Raw genomic sequence first — 19,512 nt, 5'->3', positions numbered from 1 at the left:
AAAACTACTCATTTTCCCTATCTGCCTAGTTTTCCATTGCAGTGGGAAATACCACCCTATCGTGGACCTCCCAACCAGGAACCCCATGGTTATTTTTGTCTCACTGCTGTCTTTCTCACTCCCCACATCCAGTCTGTTACCAACCGTTGCTACTTTTTCTTTGCCAATGTTTCCTGAATCCACCCCTTTCCTTTCCATTCTCATAGTTGTGGTCTTAGTCTAGGCTTTGGCCTTGGCCCATGGGGACTTTGCAGCCTTCTTTCCCCTCTCCCACCACATTCACATATCAAATTCCAGCTTACTTTATTTAATAACACTGACAAATTTTTTTTTCTCTTGTCTATGTTTTTGGTCCATTCATTCTCTCTGAGCTCCATTGAGACTGCCAGCTGCTCTCTGGACTGGCTTCTAATGTTCACTTCATACATGTCACCTCTTCATCCAGCTACCTCCTAATTGTTCCAATCTTTTTTCTTTCTTTTTGGAGGTAAGCTCTTCTGGTACTTCTTTTTTTATCATTCTCACACTTCTTCAGAAATTCTTCTCATGGTATACATGTTCCTGGTACACACCACTCAAGGGCAGATTCTGACACTTTCTTTCGGTAGTCCATCCGTGCTTCCTTTCTGATGTAGCAAAGTGTCCTCTTTGTGAGCACGCCCAGGTTCAAAATTTCCATTTCCACCACTTGCTACCTATGACATTGGGCAGTTACCTGACAGCACTGCACCTCAGCTTCCTCATCTGTAAAATGGATTGTTGTGACGAGTAATAAGATCATTTATTTAGAGCGCTGCTGGCACACAGTAAGCACTGTTAACATGTTTGCTACTAGTATTATTATCATATCTCATAGGACTCCCCAATCACACCCCGCTTCAATCACCATCATGCTGTATGCCATATTATCCTTGCATGTAAATTTTGAGGACCACATAACTGGGTTTTAAAAATCTGGTTCTAACAGTAGTTTATGTCTTAGAAATCAGGGCAAAGTTAATCGAAGATACCTAATATCAAACCAGGTAATGATGAAGACTTTAAATGCTTTTTGAGGATGATTATAAAGAACATTATGATAAGAATGATGATGATATGATGATGATGATGATGATGATGATGAAGAAAACATGACCAAATGCTTCTTTGGGTTAATACTCTGCTTATAAAACTAAGTGTCCAGGAAACATACAGTATTCCTCCTGAAATTAGTTTTTTCCCATTAAATGGAAACATGTTATGCATGAGAAAATATATTGTGCAGTATGCATGAGATTTATTTTTCAGAAAGCAGAGAAATGGCAAGAATTTTAAGTGTTCTACATACTTATTTAGATCTCACATCAGGAGATAAAACAAATGAAAACTCTGACTTGTTAATAATTTACGTTTTGGTGGAAAATTCATACAAGCTGTTAAGATACCTCTAAGACTCAACACAGAAAATGCAAATAACATATATCCGCTGTGCACTGAAAAAAATTTGTCTGAAAAGAAAATAACATCAATTAAAAAAAAAAACACAAGTGATTTCAAGGGAATGTTGACCACATTTACAGGGCTGTAATTGTGCTTATTAATTTTAGATGTCTCTTTTGAAATATTCGTGTAAATGATCTCTCCACTTACCAGGTGTTTCTTACAGAAAGTCCACTGGGCTACCTCACTACCTAGGAGGTGGCTTACAAATAGGGGATTTCTTTTTAGAAAGCCACACCATTACTTTTCTCTAACAGCTTATGCAAAAGTTTTGTGGGGGAGGGAAAAACCCAAGCCAAAAAAAAAAAAAAAGAAAGAGAGAGAGAGAGAAGAGTGTGCATGACAATAACTACCTCTGTCCCTTAGGTTTTTGTTCTTTTCATGTCATGGAACTTTTTAGCTGTGCTGCCTGGGTAACTGCTCTGGAAGGTTGGAATATCTGTTGTTGAAGGAGGTTTGTGATTGAGGGCCCTCTGACACAACCTTTTGTTGCATTGAGGTGTTTGATCCTCTTTCCCTTTCTTCTAAAACCAATCCCATCCCTTTAAAAAATGGATAACCAGCACTTCTTTTACTTATTGTCAGCTTTTGGAAAGTTACTCTGGGGGTTTGTAGAAGTTTAACTAGTTAACTCTTTGCATGCTGATGTCCTGTCGCTAAATATTCTTCTTCTTTCTAAACAGGAAGGATTTTAATCACTTATATCAGGTAACTACCACTGTTATGCAGGCATAGCAAGTGAAACATATTAAGGTCCAGAAATAAAGCGTTTGTGTTCAAGGTCTTCAAATGTGAGAGTGATTCAGGCTTTGCAATGAGACACATCCTTATTTTCTTTTTGTCCTAGAACCGAAACATGTGAGAGTTATGACTCTGCCACTTGAAAAAACATGATGATATACTAATTTTTCATTGAAGAACAACAGGCTTTGGTAATAAGTAAATGTAAAGGATTACTTCAGAACTGGGGTACATAACTGAATGGCAACAAAGAAAGAGAGCCTTAGAATGAAAAGTGTAGGGGTCTTGTTCCAGTCTGCTGACTAAATGCTGGAATATTTTTTTCCCAAAAGAAGGGACACAACCCAGGCTCTAGGAAAGAAAAGGAGCTTAAGTGGATTATTTAACAAAAAAGCAACTTATGGCTTCTAGATAGTGACCTACATTCTGCACACAATAATGATGTTTTACGGTGGTGATAGGGTTAATAACCTAACATCATTCATGTAGTGTTTTTTGAAAATTGAATTTTACTGCTACAAAGTAAATGTAACAGCCCTCTGGAGACAATATTACAGGCACTTTATTGTTTGCTAAGCTGATGTCATCTTTCTACAGACTGACTTTAAAACAAAGGCAGAACATTTATTACAAATATCACTGTGTGAAAGGAAATCTACTGAAATATTGTTTAGAAGGTGAGCTGATAAAAAAGTATTAATACTTGGCTTTGATCATCTTGTACTATAAAGTTATGACTTCAAAATTTTTCTCATGTGATCTCTATTCAAGGCAAACTTCATCCTGGCAATTCCTACCTGTGTCTCTAACATTATTTGCCCTCAAGTTGAAACATTTGTTAAAGCTTCATGCGTGTTTTAAATACATTTTTACTCTCTAAGGCAATTTCTTAACAGAGTTGATGAGTTTTTGAGAGAGAGAGATTAAATAGCATCTTTCAGAGATAATATATGTATGATTTTAAAAACAAAGTATGGAGATTAAGCTGTTTAGTTTATATAATGAACTTTCAAAATCACCTGTAAGTGGTGACTGCAAAGTTTGCAATTTAAATAAGCTGTTTCAGGCACTGCCAAGCAAGCATTCTGCATCACAGGTTGCTTGCAACTCAGAGGGTTTGGTCTCTGTATCTGATGCACGTGTAATACAGCGTGAAGTTGTTTGTGGATCACACAGGAGCTTCTTAGAGCTTCATTTCCACACTGTAACCCTTGAAAATGTATCAAATGAGCAGATGCACTTGGCTCTTCCTTACAAGGCACAAGTAATTTGTTTGTAAATCAGTTACCTTTCAAGAAAAGTTAAATTAGGGGGAACTCTTGTTTCTTTGATGTTTTCCCTCTTAGAAAGCCAAAGAGCAAATTAATGATCATTTTGAAGTAATAATGATAATGAGGAAAATATAATTTAGTGAGCTACACTATCCCAAAATAACTTTTTCAGGTACAGCATATAAATAACAGCCCAAAGGACTAAAGCAGCCTGATGGTGTTTTTCTAAGAAAATGATTTACTGCTCTGCCTTTGTCTCTGAACTCTGGTTAGAAGGAAAACACAGGTCAAGGAAATTGGGTTAAGGGAAAAAAAGCCTGTTATGGGCTAGGTGTAGAATTGTATGAATAGTGACTAATTGGGAGTCTGTAGCACTCAGATCAGTGTGTGCAATGCTCAGTACTGGCTGATGGTATTTATATCAGTCAAAAATGAAGCTGGATACATCTTTGCATACTCTATGAAGGCAGTGTGTTAGTTGGTGAATTGGCCGTGACCAGGAGAAAGCTACCAGTAGTACTATGATTGTGATTAAACCAAGAACTGAACTGCAATGTTTTAAAAATTTATTTTACTAATAAGTGTACTTCTGTATAGCAAAATCATTTTAAAAAAACCTTACAACTATTTTGAAACATTTTACTATAAGCCTGCCTTTGATTTGTTTGGGAAGCTATTTTATAGTCACTCAATTCATTTATTGTATTTGACAAATATTAGCTACTTACCATGTGCCAGCACCAAAGGTTCAAAAGTGAGTCCTCACAGAGCCTTACAGATTAGTGTCAGAAAGAACTTCTTGGCAAGGGTAAGAGTGTGACACATTGTGAGTATTCAAGAAATGTTTGTTGAGTGACTGATAGAATGAATTGAGGGATGGTCAAGGTAAGTCCTCGATTTGGTATATGTACAAGGAGGAACTAAGAGTTTCCCTCCTTGAACAGGTCAGAAAGGACATGCTTGAGCTGGCCTTAAAAAAACACCTGAGTGGCATGTAGCATGTGAATAATGAACAGGAATGGGCCACTGGTGGTAGAAACAGCATCCCAGAATATGCTCTGAGTTTTAGCAGCACAGCCCATTTCTGACCCCTGCATGCCTCAAAGCCACTTTAAGAATTTGGTCTTTGCCCTTCTGTCCTCACCCCCTGTTGTACTGTAATACACGCAAGCATGTGTGTGCATGTACACACACATGCACACACACATGTGCTCACTCCATCGTTGGAATTCGACTGTCCACCCCTTCAAGAATCAAAGCATCTCCTAAAAAAAGGAAATGGCATGCCTGTTCCTTACTTGTATCCATAAAACTCACATTTGAGTTGTCTGTCATGAGACCTCAGTTTTTTGACCAAACATTGTCCTTAAGCATCAGACACATAAGAAAAACTGGAAAGAGAAACAGGTAATATTTAAATCACCCACTATTCTTGTAATGAAAGGATTTTTCAAACATCAAGATGAAATGGTTTTATCAAATTATTAAAGTTTGCTTTTTGTGTCCGACTTAGCAACAAGTCATGGATGGGACACTCAAAACAGGCCAATTTGGGACAGTTCCAACTGTAGGAGGCCTTGTGTCATTACCTCTATAAATGGAATCGAGCTTCCCTTCTTCTGCAGCTATACATTTTCTTGCCTTTGATTTCCCACTCTGCTTTCTCTCCCGGCAGGCTCTTCCTGTCTCCTCTATCAGTTACTCTATAGGCAGATGTGCCTCTTTTTCCATTTGCCAGATCCCCCCAACCCAGATCTTCCAAACTACTCCCCTTTGAAGTCTCTATTACCGATACAATCACTTTTGTTTCCCTTCCATCCCCTCTCTCACTGCTCCAGTTTCTTCTCTCCCTAACCCCATTAGTTACATCTGCTGCCCCTACCATTCAGCCTGTGTTAAATCGTAATGCGCTTGACATAACTTCAGTTTGTCTGCTAAGTACTCAACCAGCACGCATTGCTATCTTCTGATTTGTAGGAAAGGGGGCAAGACTGAGTAAGCTGGCTCAGAATTCTCTGAGTGATTCAGCTCTGCCCAATTAGCACAACCAAAGTGGGAAATTGACAACTAATAATAATGAAAGAAATGGGTTTTAGTTGTGAATATAAATCCCACAAACTTGGTTCCTGATGCCTGTGGTAGATACTGTATGCTTCGTATGGTGGTCAGATGGCTCAGAGAATGCAGAAGTGGATGAATGAAGGAGAGTGTGTCAATAATTGCAATATTTATTAGTTGACTGGGATTCTTTCCCTGGAATTCATTAATGGATTTTTTAAAGACTCTGCAAACCACCAGAAATTGTATGTAACATTTAGTACATTGATGCATTTTTTTCCTGGGCAGTGGATCCATACGTTTAAGCAGATTCTTAAAAGGCTCTATGTCTCCCCACTATCCGCCTCCAAAAAGGTGAAGAATCATTGCTATAAGTGAAGACACCTATTTGGTCTATGTTTTCATGTGGTCTGCTTTTTTTCCCAGCCCATTTTAACATTCCACATGATTTGAGCAGTTCAGAGAGTAGAAACGTAGGGTTTTAAAGGCAAAATTTACCTTCTTTAAGAGGAAAAATGTTTAAACCACCTACCAGGTTATACAATTCACATTTTAAAAATTATTTTAGTTTTACCACAATTCAAAGACAGGCCTTTTTTTTTTTATTTAACAATGGGTATAATCACACATCTGAACATAAGAATTAGTTTTATGCAGTTCCATAGAAAACCAAAATCTTGAGGAACACTTTCAAAACAACCAGAGAAAAATAAACCATTCCTTATGTCAGTCTTGTTAGGGAGGGATTAAGAAACTGGCAATTATTTTGGCGACCTTAATTGTTGCGCGGCAGGAAAATATGTAATTAGAGCACGTTCCCAGGCCTGCACACCTGCAGCACATCCTACAGCATAATGTCAGCTTTCAGTGCCTGTCGGTGCCAGGTTCTAGCACAACCAGTCACAGTGACGCTCTGAGAACATTTCGGACTCATGTAATGTGGCTTCTGTGTATGAAAGAAGCAGGCATTTACACTACCACACAATGGAGTGCATTGCTGCAACACTGGTTTCATTATTTTCTGACGCCTACCTTCAGCACTGCCCTGGTTTACTCCGTTTGAGGTTTTATTGTTACGGTATAATAGTCCTGTACATTTTTGAAATTCCCTTATTATTCAGCTTATTAATACAGTACTGACTTGATTATCAGGCTGCAGTTGCGCAGCGGAAGATTCAGTGCATTAGCTAAGTCAGAAGCTGAGTAAATTCTTGGTATAATGAGAACAATTGTTTGACTTTTTTTTATGTAGAAAGATGGGCCATGGTAGTTCTCTATATAGTTGCATTTTGGAATTCACTCTATATTCCCTATATGTTGTTGAGTATTCGTTTTTCATATAAAGAAAGCTTAAAATGTGTTCTCACTAATTTGAAAGTGTTTCAGGGTATGGGAGGACTCCATCATGATTCTCATTAGCTTTTTTCTTCTTTTTCTTTTATTGGCTTTTCTCAACAAAAAGAAACTCTGATGTTAGAAAAAGTAGTGAAAATGAAGAAACAGTATGCACGATGCCTGTTTTTCAGATAATTCCATAATCTGGCATAGTGATAGTTAACAGACTTTTCCCCCCTAAGGGAGATACACTGTATTTTGCTATCTGACATGTTGTCATATATAAAGAAATCAATTGGTAATTAAATGATGCACCTTGTGAAGATGACAAAAGGCATTTGGTTGCGAAAAGAGAACTGGGTTTTGAGGGGTTTGTAATGAAGGCCTAATGACTATTCATAAGAGATTTTCAGTCCGTTGATCCACTTGACTGGAAAGTTCTGCCCTGGAGAGTTAGTGCTGTCAGTTTCTCTCACCTCAGAAAGCCGCCGCAATCGACGGTGTAGAGGATGAGCAAGAAATTATCTAGTAGTTGCTCTAGGCCTGTCTTAGGTCACGTGCAGAAGGCACATCTGGCTTCCTGTAGGTACAACCTCAGGACATAAACTTTGACTAATTTTTAAACTATAAATATGTACGAGTGACACTGAATAAGTTACCTTTTATTCATATTTCCTTTATTTTAGAATGCATGCAAGTTGTGTAGTAAGCTGCCATTTTGGCCTTATTTTTCTTCCAATTTTAACTGTTACACATTTGCTTGTTAAGCTAAGAGTGACTGTTTATGAAAGTTGTCAAGGACCAAATGATAACAGTCTCCTTATGTGAAATCCAACAACTCTATGTTTGCTGAGAATATGCCAAAGTTGCCCTGCAGGAAGCTCACCTGAAACAAATACAGAGTATATGATTGGATAGCGCTCTTGGGGGGTGTTTATTGCCCTATTTGGCAAAAGGCAGTAAGATATCAAAATGTACATACATAAGACTGGATACAAGGCTGCCACCACATCAAGATCTCTAGAATTGCAGAACATTGTTGCTCCAGTGTCTTCATAAACACAATCACAAAAACTACGATGAAAATTCATGCATTCAAAACAGACCAGTTACTGTCCACCATGGACCAGGCACCATCCTAGCTTTGGAGGAGACAAACATGAGGGAAGCAAAATCTCAGTGCTCATAGTTTACTGAGGAACAGACAAATAAGAAAACAGTTACACTACAACATGTAAAGAGTTATGATTGAGTTGTATAATAGCACAGAGTTTAGAATCCAGGAAAGGGTTTTCTGAGAACTGTTGGGGTCTACAAACGAGGTAAAGATTTCTTATACGAGCTACTCTTTCCATTGCCAAAGCCAAATTAGCTGGCGGAAAGGTGAGTTGGACAAGTGAGGTGTTTCTGTTGCATGTGGAATCTCAACAGAACGGTAGTGGCCAGCAATTTCTGTACATATTTACTCTTGGAAAGTGCTTCTCCATGTTATCTTATCAAGAAGCTCACCTAATCAAAGGTAAACACATTTATCGCCTCATTAAGGCTTGTTTTATGGCCACTTCGATGTCATGTTTGAGGTAGAAGTACCTGTCACAGTCTTTGTCTGGAATGTATGTAAAAGGGATTTCATGGACACTGCAGAGGTTTTAATCTTTCAATATCAAAATAATTTAATGCATAATATATATTTGAGAAGATGTCACTGGTGATTCCTACTTGTGTACTGTGTGTACTGAGTTTTGCTGACACATTTGCTAGAGCTGTCAAGGTGGACCAAATGAATGGACAGATGCCAAAAAAACAATTATGCTTATTAATGTACATTGATTGCTTGTTTAGGTTATAAAACAAATTAAAAAAAACCATTAGTATTTAAACCCTTTTATAGCTGAGCTAATGATTGCTTGTAATATAGTGTCTGGTAAAGAATATTCTATAATACCTGTAAAGCCCAGCTATGTTATCTAATTAGTAGACTTTGATTTAAGTGGCTATAATTATGGAATTGAATAGTTGCCTTTCTAAATAACCAAATGGTAGATTTAAATATATAAAGATGTTGACTTGATTATTTAATATTTGTAGCAAAGACAAACCACCTAAATAGAGAGATTAATTCCACATCAGTGCAACATTAAAAGGGAGAGAGGATGCCAAGAATCCCATTAATTTGGGATATAAGTGTCTGAAATTTCCTCAAAACATTTACGCCAAGGAATACCAACAAGACAATATCAAGCAGCTCTCCCTAAGGATAGAGAGGTAAGGCAAACATGATTTTAAACTGCACAATATCACACAATAAAATTAAGGACAGTGTGTTCCACCAGATGCTAAACACAGCCATTTATCGAGCTACAAGGTTCTAGACTAAGTAAGTGTTTTGGATACATATTAGCTCCGTATTACCTCCATGACCTCCTTCCCCATGAAGCCGTCCCTGAGCCTCAGTATCCACTCTTTCCTGTACCATGAATCCATTTTTCTTTTACTTTTTCTTTTCTTTCTTTCTTTTCTCTCTCTCTCGCTTGCTCTTTCTTTCTTTCTCTCTCTGTCTTTCTTTTTTTTGTTTTTTGTTTTTTGTTTTTTGAGACAGGGTCTCACTCTGGCACCCAGGCTGGAGTGCAGTGGCACAATCATGGTTCACTGCAGTGTTGACCTCACAGGCTCAAACCATCCTCCTGCATTAGCCTCCCAAGTAGCTTGGACCACAGGCATGCACCACCATGCCCAGATAATTATTTTTTTTATTTTTTGTAGAGACGGGGTCTCACTGTGTCACCCAAACTGGTCTTGAATTCCTGGGCTCAAGTGATTCTCCCACCTCAGCCTCCCAAAGTGCTGGGATTACAAGTGTGAGCCACTGCACCCAGCCCATGTTTTCAATAAAGATGGTGCTATTTGAAACTATGGCATGTCACGTGTATATTATTTTATTTCACCATGTGTTTAAATGAGATAACCAGGTGCCAAGAAAGCTTCAATATTTGCTTAGTTAAATAGCCAATGTGACGGAGAAGAGGTAACCTCTTTTCTTTTTTTTTCTTATGATTTGCTTTGGCTATTACTTTTGAAACATACATGTTATATTCCCAATTAGATCTCGTTACATCCTTCACAGGCTGTCCAAAAATTTCCATACTTCTAACAAGAACTTCGGTTGGCTGAGTTTATATAGTTTTTCTGTCCTTTGCCCTATTTCTTTTTTTTTTTTTTTTTTTTTTTTGAGACGGAGTCTCGCTCTGTCGCCCAGGCTGGAGTGCAGTGGCGCGATCTCGGCTCACTGCAAGCTCCGCCTCCTGGGTTCACGCCATTCTCCTGCCTCAGCCTCCCGAGTAGCTGGGACTACAGGCGCCCGCTACCACGCCCGGCTAATTTTTTGTATTTTTAGTAGAGACGGGGTTTCACCGTGTTAGCCAGGATGGTCTCGATCTCCTGACCTCGTGATCCGCCCGCCTCGGCCTCCCAAAGTGCTGGGATTACAGGCGTGAGCCACCGCGCCCGGCCTGCCCTATTTCTTTCAAGGCCTTTGAGTCAGAAGCATTCAGCACCACGGCGTACGATAGCCACCATTTGCTTTGTCCTTTTAACTTTTGGGGGTTACTTCTGACCATAGTCCAACTGCTCAGAAGGGCTTTTTCACAAATTGTTTACCATGGCAGTTGCTACCCTATTGGGGTTTGCATTCAGAACCCATAAGCAGAGAGCAATGGTGTCAGTATAACAAATAATGTGTACAATTTTTTAAAATGCTGAATTTACCAAATCCCCATATTATGTTTTCACACTGCTCTTTCAGAAACTGTGCTAATACAATACTCCTATAAACTGATCTTGGTCCTGGCAGGCCCTGTTGGAACTAATGGGGCCTGACAGTTCTTCAGTTAAAAATTATACATGAGGGTCGCTTTCCCTTAAATTATCTATTGTATGCCAGCTGTTCACAACTGCACTGCTTCACTTTCTTTGCAGTGCTAGAAATGTCTAATTTTCTCATAATATCCATAGCAACTATTCTCATGGAGGGCATTGAAGTTAGTAAGACTTCAAACACACCTTCACAGAAATCATGCTAGAGTTGCAGTTTCCATTTTCTTTAATTTTTTGGTTCTGAAAAATGTTTAGATGGCTCATTTTGCCGGTTTCATGCCATAGCACTTGAGTTATATCATAATTTCTCATTTGCTGCACAACTTTATTCTATTTTTATGCTCCTAAATGACGCAGCTCTAAGTACCCGTGAGTGGCACTTCCGTGCTGTGAGTGCTATCAAAGGCAACCTCAGATGGATAAAACTCCTGGTTTTTTGTTTTCTTTTGTTTTTTGTTTTTGTTTTTGTTTTGTTTTTGCTGGGGAGGGGAGAAGCGGAGTCATCACCAAGGGCCTTCTTTTGTTTTTCAGGCATATTAAAACTGTATAACCAACAGAACCATTTAAAAGGAAGAAAAACATCACCCAAGTTCCGTGTCTGAATGAAGGCTGTCTTCTCAAATGCTCCTCATTACTCCAGAGCAGTTATATTTGGATTATAATTAAAACGAGGCTTCTTTTTTTTCTTTTATTCTTCTTTTTTCCCAGAATGCCTCAAGTGAAGTATTCCTCCCAAAGTTATTGCACCTCTTTACTAACAAGTGCTGGGATTTTAATAAGCCTGTCCCCCCTCCTTACCCTGTACAGAGGAAAGGATGGCAAAGAGTGGCTGTGATACAAAGGTTACATATTCAGTGATATTTTCTGCTTTTATTGGTAAAAATGGGGAGGTGGGTGGAGGATTTCCTTTAATTATGAAATAAGTGTGACGTTATTAGTTATTTCTGTAACCTGGTGAAAATGCTGCATATTTCAGGCCTAATTTTTAGCATATGTTACCACGTGTGTAATAAAACGGTGATCTGCGCTCTCCGAATCTTTTGGCTGTTAAGGAGCACTCTGATTACAACTAGTTGCTGTAGAAACCTGGTCATCCAGATGCTTATCAAGAATGCATTATTATTTTTTAAACCTTGGTGGAGAAGCCACAGACTGCAGCAGTTGGACGAGGTCACATATCGATGGAAGCGACATGTCTTTCCTCTTTCCATTGTGTGATCGTCCAGGGCCTGGGGGCATTAATATGCAACGGTTCTGTTTTTCTTTCAGAAGGACTTGTAAACTCTTTAAACAGAGGCACACAGTTGCAATTGTTGCGGTACTGAGTGGGTGTATAGAAGCTAGGGCTGCAGCCTTGTCCAGTTGCAGATAGAATAAAACTGACAATGATGCAATGGGCCTGGCATGTAGACAACTCTGTGGGATGGATGAATGGTGCGGCTCTCGCTGTCCCTCCGGTGGTGGTAGGCCCTGTAATAGCTAGCGTAGGAAGGGTGGTGAAAATTGATATGCACTATTACTACATGTATAAAACTTAACACTGGGGCCATTGCACAGGTGGGGGGTTCCTGTTTATTGATTTTTATGAGTTTGTTAGAACATGCGCTTAATGCTTTTATACTCCAGGAGCTCTGGGAGGGCTCACCTTAGGTAATAAACCTTTCCGTACTTTGCAATCGCTCACAATTTACATGGGGACTCACATTATCCAGTACAAAGCCCAGCATTCCCCTTCTACTTGGTTTTAGGAGTGTGATAAAAAAGAAAAAGAAAAAGAAAAGAAAATAACTATAGCACTTACTTTGAATTTTTTAAAAACCTGTCCACTCCTGCTATGAAAATGGCCCCTAATTCTAATTACTCATATTTCCAAGAAAAATTAGTCACACAAACTTATGTTATGTGTTGTCTCAGAGGTTGAAAGCAAATCAGGTTTCCAATAAGACAGTACATCAAACAAAGTAGCATGTTCTTGATGCCGATGACTTTTTTTTAGAATTATGGTTGGACATTTTTGGCAGACAGATTGTCTTTTGCTCTATCAAAATGACAGTTTCTTTTGTAACTGCAACATTCATAATTAGAAGGAGAGAAGCAATCTGCCCAATTTAATATACTAAAAGAAGTTTAGAGTCTCTGCTAGTAATTTCATTATTTTTAAATTTGAATTAATTGACTTAAAATAATACAGTTAAGAAGTATAACCAGCAGGATTATGGAGAAAGGTTTCTTTTTCCTTAAAAAAAACAGTGCTCTCAGTGTTACACTTAAGATGAGATTGAAATTTTCTTTTTTACGCCAGGTGCCCCGTTCTAAGATTCAGAGCAGGAATGTGAATATTCATCCTTGCAGTGGAGCTGAGAGAAGTTGTAGGGCAAATCCTGGGAACAAGGTCACTTTAAACAAAAAAGTTCTCCAAGTTTCCCATGCTTATGAGGCTGGCTGGGCTTAATTAAAGTCAATGGATGACCAATAAATAAATAAATAAATAGAGAGAGAGAGAAAGAAAAGAAAATGAAAGAACAACCACCCACCCCATATCAGTCTCTTTCTAGGCCTCACTTCACATTGTATACCTTAGCCGTTGATGTTCAAGCTCTTTACATAGATCAAGAATAATATTTCTTAAATCCCTTAACAACACTGACGTGTCCATGGTTTAATCACTCTTCCCCAGTCCACATCTCTAACCTACGTCACTTGGGTGGCCCTCACCCACAGCACCACAACAAAAACAAAGCCAGAATTGCATTCAGAATGAAATCATCATAACATAGCAACCTTGTTCAGGATGTGACCTTTGGGTTTCAGCAACCCTGTCTTATGCAGCCCTGGCCAACCTTAACCTTTCCTGTTGGCTCGGAGGGTAACCTTTCTTCATATTTTCTTCAGGATCTCTCCTTACGGGACCCAGTATGTTGCATGCCTATGATGCACAGGGCCAAAAGTTTCGGAGTGTTAAAATCTACGAGCCTGTTTTCCTCTATGAGAGAATGAAGCCTGCACTCATTTTAAAGAATACATACGTAGCAAGATCTCTTTTTACCCTTCCTGTATAATTTTGGTTATGCTTAACTCTAAAGGAAACCAATTCTCTTTAGCTCTGTTACCTTATTTCGTACCTTAGCTGATTGTCATCTTTACATGAGCATCAGATATGGATGTGACAAAGATTTTTTAGAAATAATAACGACCAGTGCTTTATGAGTTGTGAAGTGTTTTTCTCTCCCAGAAGACATTACAACACAAAGTGCCCTATGCATTTTTTTAGTATGTTGATAAGACAGCAGGAAATTTTTTAACCCTCAAAACTTTCTGATTATAAGCTGTGCTCTAAATTTACACGGGCAGTGTTCCAAGTCCCACACTCCTTTATAAGTATATCATTACAGACCTGCAAGTGAGAAGGTAAATTTCCCCCATGGCAGTTCTGAAATCTGACTTCAGGCTAAGAGGCCATGGACTGAGAGGGCTGATTGTACTGGGTACCTACATATCAAAATCTCCTCTAGTATTTTAGTAGTTCCTTCTGTCCTTTTTGCAGCCCCGTGTCCTACAGAAGTGACATTTTGTTCCATTTTCATTTATCTTACTCTCCTTAGTTGTATATCAAAAGATATACACATTTATATAGCCCAAGAAGCCAGGGATTAAAGCACAATATTTCTTAACACAGCTTCCTCTAAATTCTCCAATAGCTACCTAATGCTTAAAGCTTGGGCTGACGTGGGTTATGGGGTTATAGTAGCTTTATAGATATTTCTATTTGTGTATGCTATGTTCATATATGTAATACATATATGTGTGGCTTAGGGCTATACTGACATGTTATTTTCTATGTGTTCATTTATTATAAACAGCAGGCAAGCAGACGTTTCACCTCACACCTCACTCTGGTCTCTATCATTCAAAAAATATTGCAAGATTCCCATTCTAAATTAAATACATCCGAGCTTACGTCTTTTATCAATTCTTTATTCTTGGTATCTCAAAATTCTGGTCTTCTTCCTTTGTCTCAAAAAGGGAAACTGCTGAAAGCATTTCCACCTGGATGTTTAAATTATTTAAGTTGCAGGAACCAGACCTTTTCCCTCCTGAGTAGTTGTGGGTTTTAAAGGCTAAAATTGCTTCATCATGCCAAAGTGAAAGTATGCATAAATTATTTAGTTAAACCTGAGAAAATACAGACTTTTCCCAGTGATCTTTCAAGGGCTGCCTACTTAAATTTCAGAAGAATGGGCAAGATTTTTTTTTTCATTCTCTTAGAAAATTGAAGTATCTCTTGTGTCTTCTGTCAGTTGGAATGTGAACAAAATTACAAAATGGTAATTTTTTTAAAATTCCAAGCTTCATAATATCCAGTATATCTATATCATTCCAAGGTGAATACTGTGATAATCAATCAATACCAGGAAGACTCCTCCAGCTGGCGAGAACTGCAAACCCTCTCTCAATGTATTCTTAGGAAAATCAGGCGACTTGTTATAGGTCTTTCCCTAGTGCCAACCTAAAGACTGGGGGGCATTTCCGATTCAATTTCTAGTCATCCAGAGTTGGTATTTCAGTTTTAAAAGTAGAAAGTAAGGTAATTTTAAGATGTTATAAAAACTTTTTTTAATTTGCTTTTTTAATTTACCTTTACTTCAGTAAATTAAAATACCAGAAAAGTGTGAAGTTGTGTGGTGGTGGTGGTGGTTGGGGTGTGTGTGTGTTTGTGTGTGTATGTGTGTGTATAAGATAGATAATATTAAAGTAGCAATGAAAACAGCCCAGAAATATAGGCAATTGAGGCCCAATTTCAAGTTTCTGTAGCATAAGGCATGTATATTACAGAATGTACCACATTATGTATCTGATCTCTAAATTCGCCTTAGTATAAATGCTCCAAGTACATCCTTATGACCAAGAAAAGAATGGTATTTTTAATTGAATACCTAACCTCAAATCCTGAAAGAAACATTAATTGGGACAGGACAAAAATGTCAACAAAGAAGTACTTATGTGAGTTATTTAGTATACAGCTGTCTGTTCATTTGTAGAATCCATTTGAATTTTATGTTCAGAGAAATTGGGAGATGAGAGTAAATATAGGGGGAGATTGGCACGTAAATTTGTTGAGTTTTCATGAAAAAATAAAAATTTAAAAAACCTTCCAAGCAAAATAAAACCTGTTCCATTCACAAATGATGGATGTCACTGATCCCATTAATACCTGTTACATACCAGGTCCTCTTCCTTATATCTAACTTGCTTTTTCTCCCAATTTCAGTGTAGTTGCTCTTGACCTTGCCTTTGTTCTTCTCTCCTCCTTCTCTCTTCTGCCCAGGCACAGTTATGTCCACTAAACCAGATGAACAAGATTTCATACTGACACCACCATACTCTGTTAAATAGTTAAAAATCCTATTTTGGCTTTTGTTTGCTCACTTAGATTTGTACCCCCAAGGTGATGAAGAGAGCACAGATAGAATCTAGAGACAAATAGTTTCTGGAGTCAGGAATCAGATCCAGATTCTAACACAAGGTGATGTGGGAAAAAGTCAGTTAAAATTTCTGAGATTCAATTTACTCATCTATAAAATCATCCTCATAATAATTGCTCCCCCCTTCAAAGGTTTGTTATGAGGAGCAAGTGGAAAAATGTCTATTAACGGGCTCTGCTGTCAGTAGATTAATGCATAAATCCAGGTATTATTATATAATCAAACTGTCCTTTTAAATGTAGAAGAAAAGGGTTTTTAAGGCACACATGAGATTCTGGAAACGTAGACGTTATAGAAAGTCTATAGGGACTAAAAATGCATTGTCTTCTATATGCATTTCTCTTGCCAGAGGTACATGCAGACCTTTGGGGGGTGCTGCTCTGGCCAGGACAGTGGTGGAGAGCTCTGACTCTTGAGTGTGAGAGCTGGAACGATTGAGAAAAGACAGGAGGGAAACTTCGAGGTCAGGTGACTTCTTTCTAACTGCAGCAGGTTCTCAGATCCCTAGGCTGGCCCAAGATGAGAGAACAGTCACCAAAGAGAGTCTGGCACAGTAAGCCTAAGTCTCAGTGTCATCTGATTGTGAAATCTGCTTGTTTGCATACTCATACAGTACCAGAGCTTAAGCCCTGGCCACTGTACGGATGACTGTACAAGAGCAGAATCTAAGGCCAAGGGGTTGTTTTTACTAAGGAAGAAAAATTTATTAGAGTTACTTCAAGGAAATCTATTAGATTAGCTCACCAAATACATTAATAGCATCAATTATTGTATTTTACATAATTTTTTTTACACCAGATACACAGTATATTAAAGAATTTGTGGAAGTCCCCCATGTGAGCCAGTATTAACCATGATAAGAGTAATCAGGACTGGCCCAAGAAAGGTAGAAATGAGAATTTATAAACTTGTCTAATTCTCATTGCTTGAAGAAAATTGAAATGAAAGAATCCAAAAAGGGATTTATGAATATTTTTTAAAGCTTAAAAAGCCCACATACTTATCATCGAATTGTCTGCTTATGATAGGAGCTGGAAGAGTCCCTTATATCCACTCAACTGTACTTACATTTTAAATGGTTGTTTTCCTTTCTCTTACACTACTACAAGAGAAAGGAAATGCCTAGGCAAATAAACTCAGTTAAAATAACTTTACGGTTGTGACACAGTTTGACAAAAGCAAAGGAAATTCAGAGTCACTGCTCACACTGTATCCTCAGCTGATTCCAACTGTGGAAAATAAAATGCTTTAAAAAAAAAAAAACAATGGAACAAACTTGGGATGGATTTAGTCTTAGTCTTAGAGGCAGGCTTCTTAAATGCTGAATCTCTGAGTTCGCCATCTTTAAGTTCGTATAAGAGTTGCAATATCTGTATTCATCATAAATCTAGTCAGAGTTAAAGAAGAGTATTTGGTTAAGTACTGCTTGGAAAATATGTTGTCCTTTTTTAAGATTATGTGATTCTAACTCAAAGCTGTAACTTCTTGGGGGTTAATAACCTACCTTGAGATATACTTTAAGTAATAATAATGGCTTCTTGGGATTAGGAAAGATATTAAACTTACCCATTTCCAACGATCCTGTACTATTGCAGGAGGGATGTGGGGAGGGAGAGAAAGAGAAAGAGAGAAAGACGAGAGAAACATTTTGACCAAAATTCCATATTCACTATTGCTATTCAAATTATAAACCTAACAGAGAGGTGATGTATCATTTTTATTAAACTTATGCTGCACAAATAGTGTTTACATAGAAGAGTATAAAGTTAATTCCCTCCCGGGAAGCATTTCTAAAAAATATAAATTGTATTTTGAGAGTTAATCAATTTGTTTTTTCTCTTTTGGCATTTTAATTGAAGCTTCCAAACCGTATGCTTCCTCAAAGTATCAGAAGGCAAATATCAGTCGTGTGGTTATAAAATCAACTCTTAATTTTCTTTCAATGAAGTAGCAGATAGTCAGCCTGTAAATTTTACCTATATTACTATGGAGCTGCAGCGCTATAAATTCAAAACAGTGTGCAGGTTGGTGGAAATTGAGGTCCAGGCAGCAAGGCATGTCCATAAACTTTTCTCAGGTTATTGGAACAGAACGAATCAAAAGCGGTTCCTGGTTGTATGATATTCTCTTTTGATAGAGCAGGCTGCTTGTTGTTAGCAATCCAAGTGCAGAGGTTAGTCAGAGCAGAATGTAATTTCTAGCAATCTGACAGACCTGCGGATTGAAGCGGCAGGTTTTCCCTTCCGATTTCAGGGAATTGCTTCTTACTGTGACAAATGATTAGCTGTTATCTCTGACTGAATTTGATTTCTACAAGCAGCTGAGTCAGGTAACTTTGCAGCGTTTGAGGGGGTTTTTTACAGGAAATGAAATCGGCTCCCTAGTCATATGTGGACCAAATGAAATCTTCTCTGTCAGGGCAAAATTGTGCTTTTGGTTAATTGAAGGCAGATTTAGCATAGAGGGTGTGTGTGGTGATGTGTGTGCAGGGTGTGTGTGTGTGATGCTCTGATGGTGTAGGCAGGCACACCCATGTGTGTACATTTACAGGAACGAGGGATCATTTCATGGATTCTCTCCCAACTTTGAAAATCCTGGGTTCAAACAAAATCCCTACATTCTGAGCAGGGTTGAAGCTTTTAGAATAAACTATAAGTGGGGACAGTCATGTGGGTGTCAGAATAATGAGCCTTCATATAAGGACATCCTGTTTCAAAAGAGTTTGAACAGCAATATTAATCAAAACACAATAGATACTCACTGAGCATGGTTTTCACAAAAGTATTCATCAAAGGGCAGCTGCTTTCAAAGCAAGAGATTTAGGTAAAATAAGTTAATCCTTGATCTCATCCAGGTTTGTGTGTAAATTTTGAATAGGGAGGGGTTCTAGTGATAGCAAGCGTCCTCTGGATGATAAAACAAAAAACGTGGCATGGGAAATTCCAGGTTTATCTAGTGCTTCTTTTTCACTTTTGATGGAACCTTAATAGTGACTACACAATTAGGATCAGGTTTATCCTTCTGTTTATAGTTTGTAATTGCTCTGGAAATCCTGAGTTTCAGTAGTTCAACTTTTAGTTTTTAAGCAGTCGGTGAGTTTTTTAAAAAGTTACGGTCGGATAATGTTTCATAGTTTCTAATCCTATTACAGCAATGTAAAATAAACTGTATTTCCCAAATACGAAGCAACATCTTTTATTCCCAGACCTCTTACTTTGCAAAGAGGAAACAACATCTTTAAGGTCATACTAGTAATACTCCTTATTTTGTGA

The 19,512-nt window shown here is 38.1% G+C and overlaps 1 protein-coding gene, 1 long non-coding RNA gene and 1 pseudogene across 6 annotated transcripts in view; 2 read left to right on the top strand and 1 right to left on the bottom strand.

Moving 5' to 3' along the window:
• Positions 1-19,512, top strand: part of ZEB2 (zinc finger E-box binding homeobox 2) — a 132,159-nt gene that overhangs the window by 46,565 nt on the left and 66,082 nt on the right. The gene's annotated exons all lie outside the window — the stretch shown is intronic.
• The window catches only part of LOC107973784 (uncharacterized), a 28,470-nt gene continuing 9,245 nt past the window's right edge, over positions 288-19,512 (bottom strand). The window contains exons 6-9 of the long non-coding RNA XR_010149742.1: positions 7,867-8,026; positions 7,544-7,770; positions 4,809-4,882; positions 288-2,322 (exon numbers count right to left, since the gene is read on the bottom strand). This is a non-coding gene — a long non-coding RNA (uncharacterized LOC107973784). The remainder of the gene's footprint in view (positions 2,323-4,808; positions 4,883-7,543; positions 7,771-7,866; positions 8,027-19,512) is intronic.
• Positions 9,206-9,912, top strand: LOC134807979 (putative uncharacterized protein encoded by LINC00269; annotated as a pseudogene).

Source organism: Pan troglodytes, chromosome 13 (genome assembly GCF_028858775.2).
Source record: "Pan troglodytes isolate AG18354 chromosome 13, NHGRI_mPanTro3-v2.0_pri, whole genome shotgun sequence".
Classification (NCBI taxonomy): Eukaryota; Metazoa; Chordata; class Mammalia; order Primates; family Hominidae; genus Pan; species Pan troglodytes.
This window is presented reverse-complemented; position numbering and strand designations above follow the sequence as displayed.